At 37.3% G+C, this 22,683-nt stretch overlaps 1 long non-coding RNA gene across 23 annotated transcripts in view; it reads right to left on the reverse strand.

Moving 5' to 3' along the window:
- LOC128106537 (uncharacterized) overlaps positions 1-22,683 on the reverse strand; it is a 221,710-nt gene that overhangs the window by 161,627 nt on the left and 37,400 nt on the right. For 21 of the 23 annotated variants that reach the window (XR_008216789.1, XR_008216788.1, XR_008216804.1 and 18 more), the window contains exons 3-4: positions 11,994-12,110; positions 7,808-7,879 (exon numbers count right to left, since the gene is read on the reverse strand). This is a non-coding gene — a long non-coding RNA (uncharacterized LOC128106537). Of the gene's footprint in view, positions 1-7,807; positions 7,880-11,993; positions 12,111-16,152; positions 16,347-22,683 lie in introns of all 23 variants that reach the window. The other 2 variants (XR_008216794.1, XR_008216807.1) reach the window with 2 other exon arrangements.

Below are 22,683 nucleotides of genomic sequence, written 5' to 3' on the forward strand. Positions count from 1 at the left end.
CTATGCATACACACATGTACATACATGCATATATGCACACAGATTTAATTAAAAAAAACCCACTGGTCAAACCTTCAACTTTCCTCTCATTTTAAGTTTAGTATTCTTTTATAACAATAATCACTACCACAACAAAAGCAGCATCAGTTAATGGCACTATTAACTCAAGAACCTAAAACAGCAACTACATTAATTATATTCATTATACTTAATTGAACATAATCATCAAACTTAACAATTCTTTGTACACTAATTAATAGAACAGCATGAATTCTGCTATATATATATATATATATATATATATATATATATATATAAAATTTTAAGACTATCCATTTTTAGTAGATCCATTACCAACAACAACAAAAAAAACCCTGCATGAACCATAATTTATTATGTAAGAAGGGGATTAAGTTAGATTTTAATAAATTAACTTTAACTAGCTTTAGTGTCATATTCTTTGCATTGGTAACTTGAGAATATTGTAATAGGCTTCCTAGAGTGTTCACATTCCAGTTGCACTTTGAAAGTTTTTTTTTATTTTTGGTTTCCTTTTTTGTTTTTCCTAGCATGACTTAAAAGTTACCATTTCCACAGTGATTCCACTGTCATCTGTCTGGTATGCTAAACACATGAACACCATTCTTCAACACTCTAGGTACATGGCTTTTATGTCAGAATTAAAAAAGTGTTTCTCTTCAGTTCTGTCTCTACAAGCAACGATCTCAGCTAACCGAGCCCCACACCTAAGATCTCTGTGCCAATGGAACCACTCTTGGAAGGTAGACAGTGACTGCCAAGATCATTAAATATCCCTGACACAGTTGATTCCTTTCTTGTCATTTATCCAATGATTGGTGGTGTTCCTTCTCAAGCTTTTCCCTCTCTTGATTTTCAGAAGGTCCCTCCTTGCTGTTTTTTTTATGTAATATTTCCATAATATGGGATCAATGAAGTGTCCATTGAAATAAGAATGGGTAAAGAAAATGTGTGGGATATACACAGTGCAACATTATTCAGTCAGAAAAAGAATGAAATCCTGTCATTGCCAATAAGCTCAATGCCACATGTTCTCATTTTGCGGTGAAAGGTAAAAATAGTGATTCCATAAAAGATGAGAGTAATGATCCCTGGAGGCCAGGAAGAGTAGGCCTGCATATCAGATGCCAAAATAAAACTAGGTAGGCTCACCAGGTTCTAGTCTGATAGAACACAGTGTGGTAGTGCTACTTTATAATAATTTATAAATTTCAAGTCCCCAAACATAAACACAAGATAAATTTTCAAGGCTATGTAGTCTGTAAGATTTGGTCATGTGGAGTACACACCTGAATCAGTGCATAGATTATTCCTCAACTGCTGTCACATTTCTTTTATGGGACAGGGTCTGACACTGGCCTGGAGATCACTAATAGCCTAGTTTAGCTGGACAGTGAGAACTAGACCTACCCGTCAATGTTTTCTCATCACTGGAATTATGTGTTTACTATGATATATCTAGCATTGTTTGTATAAGTTTTGAGGATGTAACTCTGCTCCTCACACTTATGCAGCAAACACTTTACCAACTAACATCTCAACAGTCCAAGAGTTGTCTAGGGAATTCATAGTTAAGTACAGAATGGCAGGATTAGATATAGTAAAGCTACTTTGATTGGAAAGTGCACAGTACCATGTGAATAAATAATAGGAATTCCAAAATCATTTAAAACTCTAGAAAATGACTATCATAAGAAGACATATCAGAAACAACTGAAATCTAAAGAAGATTCTAAAGGAATGGTAGCAATAGACAGAAAACCCCTAAGATATCATCCCTCTTGTTCTAGGAACTGCAGTGAAAGTTTAGAGTTGTTAGAAGAGAAAATAAAGTAGACAAGTATCTCAGTCTAAATGATTTAGGACTCTCTGGGTCATCTTAATGGTCTAGGAGTTTTATGATAGGAGTATAATTTGAAGTCTTTGAATCACTTTGATTCAAAGAGGAAGGAACTGATCAGTTTGCATTTCTCAAAGATCACTTGAGTTGAACACCATAAATGGATTGGAAACTATATATGGATTGGAGATGCCTAGTTATTAAGTTAGTGTAGTGGTCGAGATAAGTTATGGGTGTTGGCATTGGAGATACAAAAAATTGGAATGTTTTTAGGGCCATAGTTGGAGGAGTATAAATCAGATTTGGTGATCAGTTGGAAGTAAGGTTGACATAAGTAAAGTAAAAGCAGTTAAAGCATAAAATGAAGAAATGGATAACCTTTGACAATAAGTGATTTCCCTTATAAATGGTGACTGACGTCTTATGAGAAGAAGGTCTGTGGCAGTGACTTGGAAGAGTATGGTGGCATTTTATTTGTACTGAAATATGATTTTAATTGTATGTTAATAAATAAAGTTGCCCGGGGATCAGAGCTATTAGCAAGTCATAGGAAAGCTGGGCGGTGGTGGCGCACACCTTTAATCCCAGCACTTGGTAGGCAGAGCTAGGTAGATCTCTGTGTGTTCAAGGATACAGCCAGCATTGGAGACACACGCCTTTAATCTCAATACCAACCATAGAAGACCTGGAAGTCTCTACAGAAAGGCAGTGACGAGGCAGCTATGTGTTTGGGTTTACAACCAAATGAGAAGGCAGAACAGAAAGACTATATAAAGATAAACACACAGGAAGTAGCTCTCTTTCAGAGAGGTCTCTTGGCTGAAGAGGCTAGCTGCAGCAGGCTGGTAAGGCTCTTAGCTCTGATCTCTTGGCTTTCCTCTTTGCATTGGTTCTGTGTTTCTTATTTAATAAGACGGTCGGTTACATCTACAGAAGAGTTTTCCAGTTTCTAGTTTTTCATGAAGGAATGGGAAAGCATTGCAGCAGGTAAGAGATGATAAGTACAAAGACAGTGATTAAAATGTACATCACTTACGATTCTAAACCCTAAGAGGTGTGGCACATCAAAGTAACACTTGAGTCAGGCAATTTGTAGGGCAGTAAGGAGGTTATGGCAATAGTCTAAGCAGCTGAATTATTCTCTCTGGTGTATTACAAGTGGCTTTGTTGTATTGAATTAGGGGCTTACTAAATGCAACAATGTAACAAAACTCCTTGGTTTTTTTTTTTCTAGGGCGGTTTTTTTGTTTTGTCTTGGTTTGGGTTTTTGTTTGTTTGTTTGTTTTTCGAGACAGGTTTCGATGTGTAGTTTTGGTCTCTGTAGACCAGGCTGGCCTCGAACTCATAGAGATCTGCCTGGCTCTGCCTCCTGAGTGCTGGGATTAAAGGCGTGCGCCACCACCACCCAGCCGATGGTCCAAGTTTTAGTCCTAAAACCTCCATAGGCCCAGAAGTTCTCAGTCCGTAGGAAACTCTGATGATTGATCAACCCCATTGTCAGAAAAATATAACAAAAAAGAAATAAGTAGGTGATATTAGAAGAGTAAATAGACTTGAAAAACCAAAGTGCTGAGAACTAACTACTTTGAGGACTAAGTAATATCAAAGTGTGTGTGTGTGTGTGTGTGTGTGTGTGTGTGTGTGTGTGTGTGTGTGTTGTAAGAGAGAGAGTCCGTTTTAAGAAATGCATGGTTAATGAGAAACATTGGGATTTATTAGTTTGTTAATTCTGCAGTTGTGGTCATTGTGTGCTAGAGAGCAGTTGTCAGAGATGTACTGTTAGATGTGAGAAAACCGAGGACCTGGGAATTCAGTCTATTAGATGTGTTGAGTAATTGGTGCCAGAATTCTGAACTAGGAAGCACATGCTCAATAAAAATAGCAAGCACTCCATGTGCATGGAAGTATAGACATTTTCTCTAGTGACATGGGCCCTAAAAAAACCAAGAGTTTTATAAATTAACATACACAGTTAAAAACAGAAGCTGCTGGCCAGCTCAGGAGCATACATTACATTGTCTGTGATCAGTGTCATTATTAAACAATGAGGAATATGTACAAATTCAAATAAGGTGGGAAGTGGACAAGAATATTTCTCAAGGTAGAATCAGACTTTTGTTTATATATCAAAGCATGAGAAAGTGTAGTTGAACATATGAAAGAGATAAAAGCCTTCACCAATCTTGAAAATGGGTTGTAGGAGAAAAAAAGTTCTACCCAATTTGTTACCAGATTTAGTCATATTTGTATCACACCAGGTAATATTTTATCAAGAAAAATAGAACAAAACTCAGGCAGAAAAACCTTCATATGGAGGAGAAATAGGACTCTATTTTTATTTTTATTTTTTGTAAAAAAGAAAAATCAAATTTCTTATGGCAGAGAGTGGTGGCACATGCCTTTAATTCCAACCCTTGGGAGGCAGTGGCAGAAGGATGTCTGCTGAGTTTGAGGCCAGCCTACAGGTTTACAGAGTGAGTTCCAGGACAACCAAAGCTATACAGAGAAACCCTGTCTCAAAAAACAAAATAAACAAATAATAGTAATATGTGAAGCTATAGATTTTAATGCCAAAATATTGAAAGGAATATAACACATGGATTTCACACAACTAATGTTGATGTAATTGAAATGAAGATTCAAACTTAAGCCCCCAAATCTTCAGATTTAGTCAGTGTCAATAACAATAATCATCATCATCTTCATCATCATCATCATCATCATCATCATCTTCTTCTTCTCTTTTTCAATCTACAGAACTAGTATTAAACTTAGCAAGTTCCTGAGTACATGAAGATGATTTTTTTAACCTTTGCTTACACCAGCATTCAGGCTTGACATGGGTATCATTTTTTAAATTAAAATATATTAAACTCCTGTAGCTGGAAAGATGGCTCTGTGGTTTATACTTCCAGGAGACCCTGGTTTGACTACCAGCATAAGAAGGGTAGCTCACAACCTTCTTTAACTCTAGTTACAAGGGATTCAATGCCCCTTCCTGACCTTCTTGAGCACTGCATGCTAGTGGATGTGGATTGGGCATTACAACCCATTCACACTACAGGTCAATTCTGTATATAGTCTGGAGTTCCAGTCCCTCTTCTGTTGCTTCTCTGTCCCCTGGTGTGGGATGACTCAACCCTAACAGGCCTGAGGGCCAGCCAGCCCAGACCAGTAATATGATGCTTCCTGAGAGCCAACCTGGGTCTGCCTAAGGGCCTTAGTAACAGCAGCTGAGACATGAGCTGAGATGACCCGGACCAATGAGAGGCAGCCATGTCACACCAGCTGATGTATATTCATCAGACCTTCCTCACCCCATGGGGTGGAGGGTATATAAGGCTTGCCTCTTTCCAAATAAACTAAGAGTGTTGTTTCTACATCTTCCCAGAGTCTGTGTAATTGACTGTGTGCCTACCCGCCCTCTCCCGCAAAGGGAACAGCACAAGACTCTACCACACCCTGGAAGTCAAGTTCAGTACAGAAACATTGAAGACAAATGTAGTGATATAGTGTGTATCAAATAAAGCTTGCCTGGGGAACAGAAGACAGAGCCAGCCACTAGATTAAACATAGAAGTCAGGCAGTGGTGGCACACACCTTTAATCCTAGCACTCAGGAGGCAGAGATCCTTCTGGATCTCTGTGAGTTCAAAGCCACCCTGGACTACATGAGATTGATTAAATCTAGGAAAGAAACAGAGCCAGGTAGTGGTGGTACACCCTTTAATCCCAGTACTTGGGAGTCACATTCCATTAATCCTAGCACTTGAGCTCTCATGCCTTTGCTAGCAGTATTTGGGAAGCATACACACCACTAGTTCCAGCACTAGGAAGGAAGTGACATGGCTGAGCAGAGAAAGGCATATAAGGCATGAGGAGACAGGAACTAAAGCTTTTTTGGCTGAGGACTCAGAGGCTTTCATTCAGAGGATTCATGGAGATAGGATCTTGCCTTCCATTTGGTCTGAGGAATCAGTAGCAAGCAGTGAGAAGTTTCTCTAGTGGCATGTTCCTTTGTCTCTCTGATCTTTCAGCATTTCCCCCAATATCTGGCTTCAGGTTTTTATTATAATACCATTTAAGATTCATACAACAGACCAATTTTGGTTTACTGTTTGGAAACTCATCTCCATTTTCACATGGTATATACCGAAGATGTGGGGATGCAGATAAATAAAAAAAAAATGTGGGGATGCAGATGAATAAGGCACTGTCATTTTGTTGTCTGGTTAGCTCTTCTGGCTTGTAATGCTGATGATAACATATCTTATCAACTTGCTATCCACAGTTTTTATTATCACAATGTGATTCTGCGTTGTCTAGAGTACCAGCAAGCTATACTTAAACACTTAATATAATTTTATGTTACATAGCTCTGGGGGACAGAAACAGGTTTCACACAATCAACTGTGAAGTTGAAGGTTTTGGCTCATTCAAACTGCCGGGTATAATTATTACAGAATTTCAGTTCAATTAACCAAGAGCACTGCTACTTCCATGAGATTCCTTAGCCATTTGAAAGACTCAAATCCAGGCTTCCATTTAATGTATGAATCTCTTTGAAAATTTAAGCCAAGTGTGTTTACATTAGAATTGAAGTCATTTGTTCAGATGTTTAAGAGAAGTATTCCCTGCTAATTCAGTGTCACTCACTGCAGTGGGATCTTCATTTGATATCCACCTTGTCAATCACTTTGTAATTGCAAATGTCAGCATGGGGACTTCCCATGCTCAGTAGTGTTTGGCCAGAAGACATTTACTACTTATACTAATGGTAGTGTGTCATACAAGGATAAAAGCCACTTGTGTACATGCCTCCATTGCATGGTACTTTACCAAAACAACGCCCCAATAATACTCTATCACTAGGGCATATTGTGAAGGTTCTAAATATTTAACTTTACAATTAGTACTTCACATCTTTTTCCAGTTATGAAGGTCTATATAATTCTTCTCAAGTCCCAACTTGGAATCCACAATTTGTGGATTAGAGTTAAAGGTCATTCTATTCAATTTTATAGAAAACCATACAAAGTAAATTTTTCTTCTTCCTGCATGATGCTTTCTATAACATCTACATTATTGGAAAAAGCTAATACATTATAGAAGTGAAGTGGCTTTTACATTGTATTAGGTAGGGAACAATGATTATATGTTTAGTCTTGTATGTTGAGTACAGATACAAACATTTTTTTCTAAATATGTGTGATCTATGTTTGGCTGAATGTGCAAATATAGAATCTGAAAAAACGAGGGTCAACTCGTCTTCAAAATTAAAATACACCAAAATTATTGCAGGACTGACAATTCCCATCAGTAAAGATCTGAATCCAATGTTGACATCTAAAATCTTAGAAAGTTGTCACCCTGTTCTGTTCTAAAAAACCACCAAAAAAGGGGGAGAAAAAACTGAGAAAATAAACAATATTTTTCAAAATAAATATTTTTTGAACCACAAACCTTCACTGTGAAATTCTATATAGAGTTTTTTAATACAATATAGTATTTTATACAATGTAGTATCCTCACACAACTAGTACACAGACCCATGATAGAGATTAAAGGAAATTGAGATTGGAGGGCAAAAACCATTGACAAAAGTTCATTGCTCCAGTTATAGGACCATAGGTAAGATCTGCTGCCCTGAACCAGACTACTGAATCCACAAAGCCATAGGAGATTTCATGCTATCTTCTCAAAACGCTGGGGACTGTGTGTGGACTAGCATGAGGCAGACAATCTTGTGAGACAAATTCTTAATGAAGTTCATAAATATTTGCAGGAGTTATTTCCAAGAATACTCTCATGCTCAAATCCTCACAGTTGAAAACCAGAGTGTGTTTCTGGGTAGTGGAAACACAAGTACTTAGAGATAAGACAAAAGCATGCTTTGTTACAGTGTATATTCCAGAGTGAAAGATCTTACCAGAGCTGTGAGCTGTGGCATAAATGGAAGGCATGGGCTTTCCAACCAGCATCCTTTCAGTTTTCTGTGTCACTTAAAGGATGAAAAAACAAAAAACAAAAAAGAACAAAAAACTGAGATTAATCAAAAGTTTATGAAATAGTCTCCTCTCTCATGTTTTACTACAAAATCATGTCTGTATATTATGGGGTTACAGCTATTTCAGGTGCAAATAACAAAATCCATTTAAGAAGAAGCTCTTCAGGAAGTCCCAAAGCAACAGAAGGGGTAAAAAAACAATCGTAAAACACAGACAAAAAGAAGCAAAAGTCAGTAGAGGAACTTAAGTTCTCTGTAACATACAACTTATATTACAGTTTCAAATAACTTCTGCTGCTGATGAATTGTAGGGAGGTTCCACATAGAAAACCATCTGAGAACAAAAAGAATTTTATTTGTTTTCTATCTGTGTCTTACTGTAGCTGAAAGTTTTCCTGTGTCCCACCCAGTCTGGAGCTGCTCAGACCCAAGTAAACACAGAGGTTTATATTAATTAAAACTGCTCAGGCTTACTGCTGACTAGCTCTTGCACTTAAACTCATCCCATTTCTGTTAATCTATATGTTGCCACATGTTCTGTGGCTTTACCTGTGTGCCATTACATGCTGCTCCTTGGATGGCATCTCCTGACTCAGCCTTCCTCTTCCCCTAATTCTCCTTGTCTGCTTATCCTGCCTATACTTTCTGCCTGGCTACTGGCCAATCAGTAGTTTATTAAACTAGTGTACAAAAGCATTATCCCACAGCATCTTACCATTCCATTGTCTTGTTGCTCTAGTTAAGTCTTCCAGTATATATAGATAGAAGCTATGAAGGTTGTGGTACTTTTCTTATTTCTGGTCATAGGGGAAAAGAGTTCAGCTTCTTATTAAATTGGATGAAAGTTCTAAGATAATTTTCATGTTCTTAATCTAGCTGTGGAAGTATCCTCTATCCTGTTTGCTGAGAGATTCTGTAGTGAATAGGTGCTGAATTTGTCTATGATTTTTTCTTGTATGAAATAATGTAAATATTTGGATGTTCTTCTGAAGTAGTATTGATTTCCTAAAATAATTTCTACTTGATTATGGCATAAAATTCTCTTTGTATATTGGCATGTTTTCAGTGTTTTAAATACACTATCATGAAATAATAATGATTAAGTTGTAAATATGTAGAATGAAGTCATAGTGTCATTATTTTCACATATACTGAATAATTACTCATGCAGACTTTCAGTTACATATGATATCTTGGAAATGTACAATTAAACAAGCTTGTGGTCAACAGAAAAGTGTGGTCAATATTTTCCTCCACATTAACAAAATGAATCAGACATCCATTTCCTTGGCCTTAAGCGAAAAAGTGAATGAAATTTCAACTGCTAAAGGATTCAAAAAATATAAGGAAGAAAACTATAAGAAGAAAAGGTTTCATATCAAAAAATATCCTAGCATAAGAAAATAATACTTAAAAAATAAGACCATAGTGATAAAAAGATGTTTTAAAATATCTTTATCTAGTATATCAGGATATCATTCAATATAAAATTTAAAAATATTATTCATTACAGAGTATTATATATCTTTAACGTTTGTGAATTATAAAGCATATGAAAATCCAGAGTTTAATGATACTGAAGAGATCTAGAAGGAATTCAATTTCATGACATTAATATATAAACACCAAGTCAATTTTTCCTTGAAATCAATATGAGCTATTGTCATAATACATTAGTGAAAAACTAAGTTAAAATGGCTATAATAATTTGACCGCCTGTGCCAAAAAATAGTGGTCTATTTCCCTTTCTCTTGAGTCTAGGCTGGGCCCACAACCTTCCTTATCACCATAATACACAGCTGTGCCTCTGTCCAGTGGGTGAATGCACAGCTGTGCCTCTGTCCAGTGAGTGAATGCACAGCTGTGCCTCTGTCCAGTGAGTGAATACACAACTGTGCCTCTGTCCAGTGAATGAATACACAGCTGTGCCTCTGTCCAGTGAATGAATACACAGCTGTGCCTCTGTCCAGTGAGTGAATGCACAGCTGTACCTCTGTCCAGTGAGTGAATACACAGGTGTGCCTCTGTCCAGTGGGTGAATACACAGCTGTGCCTCTGTCCAGTGGGTGAATACACAGCTGTGCCTCTGTCCAGTGGGTGAATACACAACTGTGCCTCTGTCCAGTGGGTGAATGCACAGCTGTGCCTCTGTCCAATGAGTGAATAGACAGGTGTGCCTCTGTCCAGTGAGTGAACAGACAGGTGTGCCTCTGTTCCGGGGGTGAATACACAGCTGTGCCTCTGTCCAGTGGGTGAATGCACAGTTGTGCCACTGTCCAGTGAGTGAACAGACAGGTGTGCCTCTGTTCCGGGGGTGAATACACAGCTGTGCCTCTGTCCAGTGGGTGAATGCACAGCTGTGCCACTGTCCAATGTGTGAACAGACAGGTGTGCCTCTGTTCCGGGGGTGAATACAGAACTGTGCCACTGTCCATTGAGTGAATGCACAGGTGTGCCACAATACAGTGTGTGAATACACAGCTGTGCTACAGTCCGGTGTGTGAATAAAGCTGAGTCTTTAGTTATCTGTGTTCCTTTCTGTCTTGTGCTAAGGATGTTTCCACTTGATGTCTATAAGAATGTTTTGAATCAAGTAGGGATGCTATCTGGATGATGTCCAGTTTGCTTGGGTTAGCCATGCCATCTATGAATCCAGACAATAAATGTCAGCCAGTGACTACTGGCCATGTTGAAAGAGCCACTTTAGGTATCCCAGTCCAGTGAAGAAGCCTCCCAACGGTAGCAGCAGCTGGTACCACATGAAGCAGAAGCTCAATGCAATTTCATCTGGTCAGTACCCACCCACCCACTTCATAGTCACATACACAAACTCATAAGTGGAAATACATATATTGCAATTTAGAACCCCTTAAGTTCTGGGCTGGTTAGCTATGCAGAAGGAAAAGCAGAAACAGGGGTGACAAAACTTCAGTTTGATTTTAAGTGGATAGTGACTCTGGACTTGTACTGCTTTTGATCCTTGCTCGGATAGCAGTTCCCTGACCTCTGACAACTCACAATTCACCCTTTGTCCCCGAGTCTCGATTTCTATAGAAATGCCTTCATGGAGTTGTTGTGGGAATTGAGCAGTGCCCGCTCTTCTCTTCTTCAGTGAGAGAGCTGAGGAAATGGTTCCGTGAATGGGGCTGTTGTGGTTTTGCTCTTGCAAAAGTTGTTAAACTGCCCTGTATTTATATTACACGCAGTTTTAGTCTACAGAGGGCATACAGTATTCAACAGGAAATGGAGGTGAATAAAAAGCTTAAGATCAGAGCTAGCCCAAAGTCAATAAATACATTTTAAGGGATACTATTTATAGCATCCCTTAGCAATAGTTTTGGACAATAATATAGTTTTGAAATGAATAACAGTTTGACCTGTTTGTTACAAATTATTTTCTTACACTAAATACTTTGCCTTCTGCCTACCTTTCAAGCATGTTCAAATTAATATACTTATCATTATGTTCTTATGAAGCTAAAATATCTAAAATCAGTTATCTATACTTGAAAGTGATGGTAGAATTGATATTGCTTTTTGCTTAATAAAAATATTGATTAATCTATTTACCATAAAACTGAACTAGTGTCATTTACAAAGCATGCCATAAATCACAGAAGTCATAGATGTGTCTCAGTCATATTTCGTTACATGCCTCATTTTGTTCTTCATTTCTCAACTTGGATTTCAGCTTCTGACAAGAACTCTCATTTGTACCAGACAGTCTTATAGATTCTTCCCCACTTAATTACATGTTACAAATTTCCTGATGGTATTCTCAAGCCAGCTCTCAATTTGACTTCTTATTTTCAATGGCTTTTCTATGCCCTTAAGGGAAAATTAACTCTGGACTGGTAGTGATAGTGAATATCTATTTATGTTATCCAAACAATAAGTATTTTTATCTTTACGTTTGGCCAATTGCATATTCTAAACTACCAATTTCAGTTGCCAGAAGTCAAACTCCTAATTTCCTCAGCATCGACTCTTCCTATCCCAGCAGGCTAGGTCCCTTCTCTCAAGCCTGCATCCTAGCCTCACTTTGTTTAGTAGAGAAGCACAGTCATTCTGGCATAGGGCTCTGAGTATTCCAGATACTGCTTCTTACCAACGTGTACATAAAGTACGATGGGCATCACCCTGGATCTTATCCTGGAGATGAGAGACTCTTACTCTAGATGAGTTTCTCTATGCGAGCATAAGGTAAAGCTGTCCTCAACACTTCCTGAAAAAAAAGAAAAAGGAACGGAATTAGGAAAAATTGCACGCCTGAAAAGAAATACGCATCTTGATATTACTTAGCTGTTCCTAGAGTTGACATTTTATTCATTTTATTTATTTTATCCATTCACATGTGAATGCTTGTGTATATGAATGGAGATACATATGCTTAAGGAACATTGTTTTAGTTTGTTTCAATTTCTTAATCTAAGTTGGACTAATTGGAAACACCTTAACGGATATGAACTCTGACTTCATATTCTGATTTATTATGTGAATAAACAGGAAAAATGACAGTAAAATATCACAGAACTTGAACCAATAACTCTCTATGATCAAACAAAATTTCCTGACAATATCAGGACTATGACAAAAGCCCCCTAGAAGATAAGAATACAGGGAAGCAAGATAGCCAATCTACATGAGCAAATGGAGATGTAGTGAGAAAATGAATACATTTAGAGTGCCAGTCACTGCTGGGACCTGTCACAATCAAACAGTTCCTCTGGCTTTTCTTTTAGACAGAAACCCTTCTTCAAAACAGTTTTTAAGTACTCATTCCCTTATAATCTACCTCCCAGGAACCTTTCTAAAAACTGTTTCCTTTAAGATAACTATAATTGATGTATATCATGATAACTAAAAAGCCAAACACACTCTTATATACCTCTGTGCCTAAAGTAAATTTAAAATTTTTATTTTTCAAGACGTGGAGATGCTTTGCTTGACTGAATTTGAATCCGACTCCTAAAGTTTTTCCTATGTCATTTCTTTATAAAATTCAGCTTACCAAGGACCCTATCTTCGTCTAAGACATTTTATCTGAGTACTTAGGTATCTGACATATTTATTCATTCTCTACCACCCTCTAGTGATACCAAACCACCACTCCTACCTCCAGCAAACAAAACAAAACAAACAACAAACAAAACTAGCTAGACTGGTTTACATAGACCTCTTCAGACCTTGAGTGTTCCCTCTTTCTAATTCTCCATTCCTTTATTACTTTCCTCTCACTAAACTACGTAAGCTAGTTAAAATATAAAGGGGAAAGGTTTCTTTAGCTACTTAAGACCAGGCAGGCTCGGTGCTTCCAGACTCTGGTGAAATATTAGATAGTGATGGAGTGAGCATATGTTGAAGCAAACTTAACAACTCATGAGCTAAGAAATAAAATGAGCAAAAGGGAAAAGGCCTGCTCTCAAAATCCCATTTAGTTGCACATCAAAAAAGACCAAGAAACCCTAATTATCTCCTACCACCTAAAGTTTGTACTACCTCCCAAGAGTATCATTTTCATTCCAATTAGATAGTTCTTGGTTTTTCCCCACAATTTTGTGCTACAAATTCAAGGATGTATCATGAAGGTAGTTACCATTGTAGATCATTGGATTTGTAGCCAACAACTCTATTAGAAGTAACCCATTCCTGGCACTGGAACTTTCATTTGGTGGCAAGAGACGTTAGTCGTGGTTTTGTCTCCCCCATTGTTAGATGATTCTATTTAGATTTACGTCACGTATAGATATATTTTAAGAAGCTTCTACTGTAGTAGTTATCCATATGGTCCCTCAAATGGCCCATAGTTTTAGCTGTCTCTTCCCATATTGCCTCCTTTGTCCCCATCTTTATGCCCCCTCACCATTGAACCTTCTGTTCCTGTTCCTCCCTCACCATACACACACACACACACACACACACACACACACACACACACACACACACACATACACACACACACCCCTCCATTCCATCAATAACATCTATTCTATTTTTCCTTTCTAGGGAGATCCTTCAGCTCCCCCCACCAATTCCTTACTCTCTCTCTCTCTCTCTTTTTTTTTTAAAGATTTATTAATTTATTATGTAAACAGTGTTCTGTTTGCATGTATCCCTGTAGGCCAGAAGAGGGAGCCAGATCTCATTACAGATGGTTATGAGCCACCATGTGGGTGCTGGGAATTGAACTCAGGACCTCTGAAGGAACAGCCAGTGTTCTTAACTTGGGAGCCATCTCTCCAGGCCCCTTCCTGTTTGTTTTTCTTTTCTTTTTATTTGTTTATTATATATACAATGTTCTGCCCTCATGTATGCCTGCAGGCCAGAAGAGGGCACCAGATCTCATTACAGATGTCTGTGAGCCACCATGTGGGTGCTGGGAATTAAACTCAGGACCTTTGAAAGAACAGGCAGTGCTCTTAACCCCTGAGCCACCTCTCCAGCCCCCTTACTCTTTACTTAACCTTCAATGAGTAGATTGTAGCCTGCTTATCAAAGACTTGATAGCTTTTGGGGTATGGGTTACCTCAACTGGAATGGTTTTATTCTAGCTCCATCCACTTGCCTGTGAATTTCATATTATTTAAAATAGTGGAGTAATATTCCATTATGTATGTACACCACAAAAAACATCTTACATACATATTAAATAGTCCACAGATCCTATCCAGTAACTGAATTCTCCTTGTCCAATGTGTGTGTTCAGAGAACTTGAATATGGATGACAAGGGCACTGCTCATCAATGAGCTATTTAGGAAGTATACTGAAAGAAAGCCAGTAACTGACAGGACTTGTGGTCCTACAAATGTCAATGAAATGTAAAATGATCCCAGAGAAATCAGCAGCACTGCCAATAATGACCATAAGTCAAAGTGATATTTAACTGCACTGTTAATCAATGAAAGACACCAAGAAGAAAAGTCCATTCATATTTAAAAGACTATAGTCTATGTCTTTATAGACTAAAAGACTATAGGCATAACATTCATATTACCAAGATTTTTTTTAACATTATCTACCTGTCTTAGAAAAAAAATAGACTGCCTTAATGGAGCTTTCAGAATCTGAATGTCTCTATGAAGTTAAATTGAGCATTCTCCTTTTCTTTATATCTCCAACCACATATTTAATCAAAATAATGTAGCTGATGGATGTCCTCCACAGAAGTACCTAGAGGTGATGGACCACACCCAAGATACTCTGAAGGGACATAATAAATGAAGAAATAAGAGAGAAAGAAAGAGACAGAGACAGAATAACATTATTTCAGAAGGGCTAAGTTTTGAATTTTTTTTTTACAAGTTTGAATATTGCTAAAATGTCAGAATTATTTTAAACTATTTGATACACAAACACACAACCTAATGTCTGGGTCCTTCCAAGCACAATAATTGAACTTACAGACTCTCTTGGATCTGAATTTAATTACTAATTTTATCCAATTCAGCATCTAAATTAAAACAAGCCCTGACTCTGATTACATACAGATGCAAATTAGTTTGCCACAATTATGAGAAAATATGTGCTAATCTATAGGCACAGGCTGACGTACTAAACATACTACTTTAATGAGTTTTGTATAAAATAGTCAATAAACAGTTAATATTATGACAAGAAGGATTTCTGCCACACTTTCTAAAATTTCCACAAACGTATCTCTGAAAAATGAAAGACACAACATGAAAATTTACTTTAAAAATAAGAGTATTTCCACTATATGATGAGTAATCATATTAATTATAATGCCTAAGAATATCTAACATTAAAAAATTCATTTTAGAAGATGGCTGCTGGTTAATTCAAATTATTCAGTAGCTCTCTTCTTGATGAAGTTAGAAGCCAGAGATTTTCACTCCAGAGAAACTCTGCAGATTTTAAATGGAAACAAATAAAGGTATCCCAAATGTGAGGAGGAATTAAAGTGTTTTATTTGTTTTTGTTTTTGTTTTTAGAATTGAGATATTCACACTACCAAGGTATAGTACAATAGTTAAATGTAAATATATTGGGAAAAAAGCCCCAATTACAAAAAAACAGGTAGATATTTTAATGAGCACTGCTCTAAGATTTCTGAATATAATGTTTATATTTTAAAAATTCTGTCACCAGTGGAATGTTTTTCACTCAGAATGGTTGACTGGTCTTTATTGAAATAATAGTAAATACAGCTCACATGCTTGTCAAGATGTCAGAAGACAGATGGTTGACAACATTAATAGAGTAGAAAATTCATGATCACAGAAGCTTCCCTGTAAAGGATGCAAACCTTCTGAACTGCTTGTCAGCCTTGACCTGGACCTGAACACAGTCTAGGATGAAGCCAGTGACACAGATTAAGCATGAGTACAGAAGTAGAAAGGTCTCAGAATTTCAGTAATATTCAACATCATATAGATTTGAGACTCGAAAGCACTGGTACTGAGTAGAGGAGTTACAGGAGGTTGCCATTGCTGTGGTCACCTAAGAGTGAAAAGCATATTTAAATCAAGGTCAGAGAAAAGAGATTTCCAACACATCACCAAGTTAAACACATGTACAAACACAATTAGAGCTAATTGCCACCTGAAAATAATTGTCCTTAGAAGAGATGCCCAATAATGAGTTTGGGGAGAGTAAAGCAATGGAATTTGTAATTAGAAATTTTAACTTATTTTCTAAGCTGAAAGTTCAATTCTCAATTTCAGAGACTAGGAAATGAATAAGGAATAGTTCATTGAGACAATCCATGAAAGATATATTCAAACAAGTAGAACCTTCTATTCCTCTTAGTAATATTGTATTTAGCTTTATTTTATGACATCTATACATAGAAATAGAAACATACATGTGAAATTAATGTCTCTAGGGTACTGAGCCTAACCTAGCATCCATGACTTAGTCTGTATGTTATTGTACAATATCAGTTAATGCTAAAGACATTGCAGTTGATTCAAATACATTATTGTGTGTATTTCTGTATGTTGGATTACTATTTATTTTAGTACTGGGAAATGAGACAGTTCATGAACCATTCTAGGTTGAAAGTGTAGTTATTATTCCTCTCAGTGCCTTACTAAAGAACATGCATTGATATTCGCTGAACATCCCTAGTTTATTAAGAACTTGTTTAGTATATTAAAGCACTTAGAGAAGGACATCAATATTTTATCTGTGGTCTTTAGTCCTTGAGTTCTATAATTCAAATAATAAAGAACAGGAAAGCTTACATTCTTTTTTTTTTTTCAAAAAAGAATTTAGATACAGTAAGTATAATGCTACTTAAAATACTTTAATCACACTTCTTAGCTTCTTAGATGAAACATTTATAGAGGTTCTACTATATGAAGCTCACTGTTCTTGATAGTAGAACCTTCTTATATCAAGGTTGTGTTATTTAGAATTGGGGAAAGGAGTGCATCTCTGTAGGTTTTCATTGGGCTGGTGATTGGGGCTCTGTAGGGAGTAGAGAAATTGCTGAGTACAAAGAAGTTCTGAGTAAATGTGCATTGTTGACACTGGTGCCACAATGCCAGGACTCCAACGCCTCAGTCCTAAGAGACTGTCAAAGCCTTTCCCCCTGGTATGACTCAAGAGGAATGGAAAAGCTTTCCTTGAGAGTTCCAGTATGGATTCTTGGGAATGATGATTGGAGTGTACAAAAGATGGCATGAGCAGCTTCCCTTCTCCTGGATGTTTACAGCCTGACACTACTCACCTACAGACACCCTCCACCCAGACTAGCTGGTCCCTGTCCCTGTGCTCTCTGTAATAAATATGCTGAAGTTCTGTCTTGCCTGGGTAGCCATCCCACATAATCACAGCTTTACTGTTTGTCTGTCGGTCCTGTCTTCATTTCCTCTCCATACCTAGTCAGGTCTCTCTCCAAAACCCAAGCCATGCAGTCAGGTAGAGTTAAAAGACAAAACAAAATAAGTAAAACATGTGTGCCCAATGCATATATGACTGGATATGTTTCAGTATATCTCTTATTGCTATGGTTGCTCTTTCTTTCTCAGATCTTAACTTTCTGCTGCCTTCCCAACAAGAGAGAATCTCGTTCTACACTTCATGAACTCAGGATAGACCTAATATCAGAAAGAAATTAAAAAAAATAGCTTACCAGTAATTTTAATTTTGTAAATCCTACTTTTCAGAAAAATGGCTTTTTGCAACAAAATCACAGGGATCTTGGAAAAGCATAAGACATGTTGGAAAAGGCCTTAAATCAGCATTCCCAACATAGGTGGAGGACTAAAGCTATTAACACGGTCAGTGGCAGGGGAATGGCCAAAGGCTTCCAAGAGTGACTGTGGGCAGATATGTCACCACCCCTGTAGAGACCCTAATACTTCGAGATGGTAGAGGAGAAGCAGCAAGTGCCAAACAAGCACAGGAGAAGACATTAGAAATACCAAGATGAACATCCCCAGTCACGAGCAGTTATCCATTCCTCGGACAGCAAGAATTCTCCCAAGTTCCGGAAAGAAATCAGGCACAGGGAGAAATGTCTAGCAGGTCAACGATGGAGTTTCCTGTGAATATGAATTTCTAAAGTTGACAGCAAAAATAACTTTTATTTAAAGAGAATAGAGTGCTATTTTGTAGACATCTTGGCTTGCAGGTTGTAATTAATATCTGTTTGGCTGTGAAAAAAACAAAATTATGTGTGAAACACATCAAAAGGAAACTGAGTGAGTGACTAATGTGTCCCAAAGAAGGTGATACTTGAGTCAACATCTAAAGATAAATAAAAGCAAACACGACAGCAGGAGGAGCATTGGCAAAACTGGAGGTAACAGGGCTATAATCTTTTGGCCTTGGTTTTATCAGCAGCTCATCAGTGTAGTGTAGAAATATAACAACTCCCAGGCAACTGGGTTTAGGAGATGCAGAGCTGAGAAGTAAGCACCAGAGTGCTGAAGGACAAAGTCAATGACATCCAACTGCCCTGATCTCAAAAGTTTTGTCAAAGTATTTCTGAGGATACTTCAGAAAGATTAAGAGCTTAAACTGTTGTTATTGTTTTTTTTCATAATAACAAAGGTTTGTTTTCCTTTTTAAAGTTTTCCTGTCACAAGAATGTAATAAAATTCAAAGCTATGTTAGTCATGATATAATGAATACTTAAGTAGACATGTAAATCCCTTTCTCTTGAGTAAACTGTAAAACACTGAAAAAAATGAGAAGCAGCAAATTGCCTCACTTATCAATTGTAAAATTGGTATTACTTTTCACAATATAGTGGTCATATGACCTTCCAATAAAAATATGTTGAAGATATTTGTTTTAATTTCTATTTTGTTGGATTCTATAAAATAAGAGCTTCAAAAGACAGTAAACAGGCACATCTTCAAGGCTGGTCTCACTAAGATTAGCAATGTGGCCGGGCGTTGGTGGCGCACGCCTTTAATCCCAGCACTTGGGAGGCAGAGCCAGGCGGATCTCTGTGAGTTCGAGGCCAGCCTGGTCTCCAAAGCGAGTTCCAGGAAAAGGCGCAAAGCTACACAGAGAAACCCTGTCTCGAAAAACCAAAAAAAAAAAAATTAGCAATGTGAAGTAGATTAAGAACTACAGGGTGAGAACTCATAACAGAGTCTAATAAGGTCCAAATGTACAGACTCCATGTTTTGTAATCCTTAAATAAGTCCTATGAAAATGTGCAGCCATGAGCAAACAACATGGCTACTAATCATAATTCACAAGAGTTAAGAATTGTTTCACAGAGAGTTGGAATAGACTTAAAATAAAGAGCCTGGGGATACAGAGGCAGCATACTTGGCTAGCATTCATGATCCCCGAGTTTGGTTACAAGTACCATACATAATGTGGCACACTCTTGTAATCCTAAGATTTATGTGGTGGTATTGTGTTTCCCAAAATATTGTGCACCCTAATAAACTTATCTGGGGTCAGAGAACAGAACAGCCACTAGATACAGAGGCTAGAAAATGGTGGCACTCACGCCTTTAATCCTAGCATTCCAGAGGCAGAAATCCATCTGGATCTCTGTGAGTTCAAGGCCACATTGGAAACAGCCAGGCATGGTGACTCATGCCTTTAATCCCAGGAAGTGAGGGCAGAAAGCAGAAAGGTATATAAGGTGTGAAAACCAGGAACTAGGCTGGTTAAGCTTTTAGGCTTTTGAGCAGCAGTTCAGCTGAGATCCATTTGGATGAGGACTCAGAGGCTTCCAGTCTGAGGAAACAGGATCAGCTGAGGAATTGGCAAGGTGAGGTATCTATGGCTTGTTCTGCTTCTCCAATCTTCCAGCATTCATCCCAATAACTGGTCTTGGGTTTGTTTTATTAATAAGACCATTTAAGATTCACGTTACAGACTTAGGAGATAGATGTAGTAGGAACAGTTCAAAGTCATGCCTAGCTGCATATTGAGCTAGAGGGCAGCCCACACTGGAGATATTTTCTCAGTAACTAAAAATCAAATAAAATAAGTGTTAATATAAAATAATGGAGCTTAAATGACCTAGGTAATATTCTCTTTTAAAAACTATAAAGTCATAAAGTGATCAATAGCTTTAGCAGTTTTTCGAAATTTTATTATATTTTGTTTTACTTGGGGGTTGGTTTGGTTTTGGCTTACTGCTAGTATTTTCATTGAATGAGAAGTTAGAATGTATACAATTAGTATTTTATGTGTAAATGTTGGGTTGTATATCATAAAGCTTAAATATAAGCAAGAAAACATTTAGTATTTAGTGTCCACAAATGTGTATTTTTTTCCTAATGTAATTAAGATGAGCAAAAATGAAATAAGTAAATAAATAAAATAACATTAATAACCTTGTTCTCAAAGATTTGAGGAAATCCAATATAAAAAGAAATGATGTTTACATATTTTGATACCATTGTAATGCTCATATAAATAAATGCTCAGTCAATTGAAAATGTTACTATGAATATCACCAAATTTGGGAATAATAGTAAAGGCTAACAATTTTTGTTATATTGGGGAATTGGTTCTTTTGCTCACAGATGTAACCTAATACCTTCTGAGAAGCAATTTAAGGAGGAAAGATTTAATGTGTACATCATGGATGGGAAGGCATGGAAGTAGAGCAATTCTTGCCGGGGCAAAGGGAACATGAGGCTGCTTATTTACATCTCTATGGACCAAGAACCGAAGATGTGATAGTAGATAAGGCAGATTATAACCCGTAAGTCCCATATGTTAGAAGTACATGTTGCCCAGTTAGGCCTCACCTCTTAAAGATTTGTCAATCTCCCAAAATAAATCCCTGCTGGAGACTAAGTATTTAAACACATGAATCTGGGGAGTAGGGAACTACATTTCACATTCAACCCCTAACATTGTGACCCTCGCCCCATAGTTTCATGGCCATCTCTTAAAGCAAAAATCCACATATCTTAACAGTTTTCAATGTATTTTAATGTGTAAGGTCTCTTCTGAGAATCAAGACAATACCTTACCTGTGATACTCTACAAAATTAAACAACAAGCTTACATACAATGACATGAGGTATATATTCCCCCCCCCCCTTTTTTTTGGAGACAGGTACAGGGTTTCTCGGTGTAGCTTTGGAGCCTGTCCTGGAACTCACTCTGTAGCCCAGGCTGGGCTCAAACTCACAGAGCTATGCCTGCCTCTGCCTCCCGAGTGCTGGGATTAAAGGTGTGCGCCACCACCGCCTGGCTATATTCCCTTTTTTAATGGAAACAATATATCAAATATTAACAACATTTCACCCCAGAAGGATGATGACCAAACCCCTGAAACTTCATGTCCAGCCTCCAGAGCTGCCGTTGACATCTTCTGGGCTCTCCAGATCTGAGGCTTCCAGCACATTTGACCTCTCACTTGCATCAGCTCAGTGTGCCAAACATCTTTTCAAGAAAAGAGAAAGACAAAACTAGACTGACTGCACATGCATTAAAGTCAAATGTAACCTCTGCATTCACAAGTTACAAAGTCAGCCCTAATGCATTGAGACTTAAATACAAGACCTGAAACTCTGAAATCTGTAGAGCACCTGTGATGGGCATTTCAAAAAGAGTCATATTAGTGTGAAATATTTTAATGTCAGTAAGGAGAGAGTGATATGACACATTTATTGCCATTTTAACCTAACATTTTCCTATGGCAGTTATTGTCATTTTGACAGAGTTTCAATAATAATGAATTTTACAACATATCATAGGGAGAATTTCTCTTTAGCTACTGTTCATAAAATACAAAGGAGCATACAAAATAGAAAGTTTCCCTTTTAAAAACTTATTTTAATTTCAGCATGTTTCTTATCTGCTTTGTATTTATCTGTATTCTGTGAAACACTTCCCTCTGTATAAGAACTTGGTAATGATGTATTCCTAAAGTTCAATATCAGAAAACATAAAAGTTTGCAACAATAGCCTAACAATCTCTCAGTTCTTTAAATGTTTATGAAGGATTCTGTAGACAGTTGACAGTTTTGAGTATTAAAAACCTTATAGCGTCATCTCAGAAATAGAGACTCCCTGGAGATGAAAAACAGGTATGGGTATGAAAGCCAAGAATACATACTCAATTTAAAGCAAATTAGGTATATAAAATATATTATACAATGCAACGTGATATTATGCTTTTCTAAGGCACATAGGTAGTGGGAGTTTTGTTCTTTGTAACTGTGAATCACTATTTTTCTTATAAATATATCATATCACAAACCTTGAATGACACAGAAAACTGAGAAATGTTACAAAATTCCGTTCTAAGGAGTGATTACATGTTTCTTTTTCTGACACATACACTAACTTTAAGCTGTGATTGACAGGCGGCAAAGCAAGACTGTAAGTTATCGAA

Source organism: Peromyscus californicus, unplaced genomic scaffold, assembly GCF_007827085.1.
Source record: "Peromyscus californicus insignis strain IS unplaced genomic scaffold, ASM782708v3 Scaffold_9__1_contigs__length_137607984, whole genome shotgun sequence".
Taxonomy (NCBI): domain Eukaryota; kingdom Metazoa; phylum Chordata; class Mammalia; order Rodentia; family Cricetidae; genus Peromyscus; species Peromyscus californicus.